General features: G+C 28.6%; 1 protein-coding gene and 1 long non-coding RNA gene across 2 annotated transcripts in view; both read left to right on the top strand.

The window, feature by feature from the left end:
* Positions 1-856, top strand: part of LOC108689460 — a 2,314-nt gene extending 1,458 nt beyond the window's left edge. The window contains exons 4-5 of the long non-coding RNA XR_001931831.1: positions 117-215; positions 306-856. This is a non-coding gene — a long non-coding RNA (uncharacterized LOC108689460). The remainder of the gene's footprint in view (positions 1-116; positions 216-305) is intronic.
* Positions 857-2,854: 1,998 nt separating this feature from the next.
* LOC108689362 (cytochrome c oxidase assembly factor 6 homolog) overlaps positions 2,855-3,658 on the top strand; it is a 3,425-nt gene continuing 2,621 nt past the window's right edge. The window contains exon 1 of the mRNA XM_018196096.1: positions 2,855-3,054. The gene's annotated coding sequence lies outside the window, so the exon portion shown is untranslated. The remainder of the gene's footprint in view (positions 3,055-3,658) is intronic.

The raw sequence follows: 3,658 nt of genomic DNA, 5'->3' as shown, positions 1-3,658 counted from the left end.
TATATATATATATATATATTACATATATATAATTATACATATTATATTATGTTTTTAAAATACATATTTTTATGTTATTAAATCTGTGATCCTGATTTACAAATATTAAATGCAAGATATCCAGGAGCAAAACATGATGTGTACATTTGGTCCAATTCTCTTGTGCAACATATCATGAAACGAAGATATAATAACGGAGAATACTTGATTAAAAGGTATATATTTTTTTCATTTTTTAAATTACAATGTAAGGTAGTGGCAAAAAAACAGATAAATTTAAATCTTTTCTATTTTTGTAAATAAAGGCGATGGATACAGCCTAGAGCCATGGCTAATGACTTCTCTAAAACATGAAAAATCAAATATGCCTAGGTTCCAATACAATGAGAATTTGTGCAGTGCTAGGTCATGTATAAAACGCTTTGATGTTTGGAAAGCAATGTTTCGATGTCTAACGACTCAGAGGAGATTAATATATGAACCAGGCATGGCTGGCAAAATTATTAATGCATGTGCTGTGTTGCACAACATGAGGATTGCACATGGTATACATGATGATCTGGAAATAGACGAAATGGACAATGAACACTTAGATCATAGGATTAATCCAGTTGTAGAGCATGAAGATTTCGAGGAGCACTTGCCGCAAGTATACAGGAACGATTTATTATTCGCCACTATGGAAGAAATTAACTTATCATTTTTATTCTTCTTTCCTTCCCATGAAATAAAGGACTCTGATTGGTTGAATTTCTTATGTCCCATGCATTTTACATTAAAAAAAAAAAGCGTGTGCTCCTCACTTTACTGTATAAATCAAGTTAGTTTATGCAAAAAATAGTATAAAAAACATAGAGTAAGCTGAAATGTATTTATTTATATATTAAATAAGTTATAACAAAGAACTTTTATTTATTTATATATGTTTATTCAATATTTTTTCGATTAAACCATGTACATTATCTAAAACTTGAAGAAGATTTTTATCTATTTGTAATTGTTTTTCCTTCAATATAAGCTGTTGTTTTTCCAAAACGTTCCATTGACGGTAATTTTCTGCTATTATCTTTGCAGCATCAGCCTGCTTTATTACAGCTTCTGCGAACGACTGTAACAAAAGATAAAATATTTCTTTACATAATAATCTTGATACATATTGTAATGCAATAATAAATATGCTACCTGTAGAACTTTATGGCTTTCTGCAATCTCAGTAAATCTTTCTCGTGCTTCTTGCAGTTGCACACTGATTCTTAATATAAATAAAAAAACCACTATAACATATATTATCCAACGATATGTTGAAAGTTAGTTTTTACAAAGTATTTACTACTAATTTTTTTACAAAAATTGTGCAGATCCTATAAAATCAAAGTAAAATCTATTTATGTCCTGTTCATCCAAAATATTTTCATAATGATATAAAATAGATTTTGCTTTGCTTTTGCATCCCTTTTATAAGGTTATATTGGCTGTTTTCAGCAGGAGAGAAGTTAATGCAGCTATAATATTACCTTTGTAATATTAAATAATATTATATTGCTCGATATAGTTAGTATGTATGCTTACTAACATTGAATAAATTTTAATAAACGAATTTAATATTTAATGTACATCGATACAAAAAATAATACAATATCATGATCATATATATTATTTTCTTATATATTATTACTTTTTCTATTTATCATTACATTTATACTTACGTTTCTTGTGAGCTCATTTTGTATTTTTGCAGAAATAGAAGCACCAAGAAGTACACAGCGAAACAAACCGCAGAAAGAACGCATCAATACAATATATATGCATAGATATTGCCTAGACCCTAGAATATTTCTTTTAGAGCTGTAATGATATTGGCTGAGATAAATTTTTCTTTACATTTTGACCTGTCTGTACTTTTTCGACAAATGTCGTAAAAACCGTACCGATAACTGTCGCTTGCAACGAATAAGTATTGATAGTATTAAATTTTTAGAATAGCCTTGATCCATCTCTATCGGTCGCGCAAGCGACAAATGTCGTTAAAAGTTACAGAATAGCGTCCCTGGTATGTGTCCCTTCGATATTATATCCCAGAGCTCTGATTGGATAGCTCGTTATTCTCTGTTTCTTGTGCCTATTGCCTGTGCCTATTATTGTGTTTAAAGCCTTACAGTCGAACGAGGGGAATGCTCGACTGTAATTGGTTTCTTACATTCTGAGTCGGATTAAACTCTCGGTGGAAACTAGGGAAAATTTTACTCGAAATATAATAGTCACGTAATGTATATTAACATACTAATGTATACTAACAGAGTAAAATCTTCTTCGAAGAGGAAGTTTTGGAACATAGTCTAGGTCAATGTTCTTTTTATGTTTAAGCTCGTTTTACAATTACGTAAGCGTAATTGTAAGTAAAATAGTTAAAAGTATATATTATAGTTAAAAGAATTGATCAATCACAATCGAATATGAGGAGGGAGAATATTCTATTGTGTGATTGGTTAATTCTCGCATCTACACTACTTATAATTATATTTACGCGATTGTAGAATGGATTTTATTTTACTCGAAATAAAACGAATATGTCCAAATACTTTAAATGTCTTTACGACACACGACAATAGATCAAAGAAAAATAGACAAATAAATAAAAGTATAGAAAAAATATGTAGCTAAAAGAAAATTAGATTTAATTCTTGCCTTAAATTTATTATGCTTATTAATTCTCTTTAATTTTCTAAAGTTACAAATCCAGTTTCAAGATAAACAATTAACGTAATTATAAAAAATCGTCACACTAATTAAGCAACCTGCTAATTCTAGATGCAGTTTGTGGAAGATAAAATTTGTGAAAGCTTAGTATAGAGTTTAGATCATTTAGTACGCCCTAGCGAGACGTAGAGTTCGACCGGTTTGATGAATGACATGATTTTTGCAATTTGGATTCACTAATAGTACGACGATATTCTTTATTTAAGTCGAACAGGACTGAGCTAAATACTCTGTACATGAGATAGTACAAAATAGTTGTTAATAACTATTTTCTACATTATTACGACTACATTTCAGGTTAGTCGAATCTAATGATTTGCAAAATATCATTATTAAGATATCACATATTTATAAAATATATTAAGATAATTAAAAAAATTTTTTAAAAGAAAAAAGATTATCTTTTGACACGTAGCATATTACAATCTTGATTAAATCTTTCGACATTACATAATCATATAAATGAAAAATTTCGAGGTTATATCACATTTTAGAAAGATCAGGTTTATTTCGTTAACTTTTTAGATTAATTGTTCGTAAATGGCTTAACGCAATGACGATTTATATTTATAACACCTTACTTTTTTATTGGTCAAGTTTGTATTATTTTTCCGGTGTTTTGTAGTTACATAATTATGGATCGTGCAAATACGCTCTCGAAAATCTATTTTTGCTCATTCAGAAATAAATTTGATGTTAACATTAATAGAGCTGTTTAGTGAGTGATGGTAACGAGAGTATGTGACTCTTTATCAGAATATATATTGCCGTGTTTATTTTCTAAAATTCATAATTTTATCAGATGTACTACTTACTGTTATACTATTTAATTAGAAAACATTGAGATATAATTCTTAATACATTTATATTCTTGATGCATTGCATTAGAGATTACGCATTA

Source organism: Atta colombica, unplaced genomic scaffold (assembly GCF_001594045.1).
Source record: "Atta colombica isolate Treedump-2 unplaced genomic scaffold, Acol1.0 scaffold27, whole genome shotgun sequence".
Lineage (NCBI taxonomy): Eukaryota > Metazoa > Arthropoda > Insecta > Hymenoptera > Formicidae > Atta > Atta colombica.
Note: the sequence above shows the minus strand (reverse complement) of the source record. Positions and strands in the feature narration are given on the sequence as shown.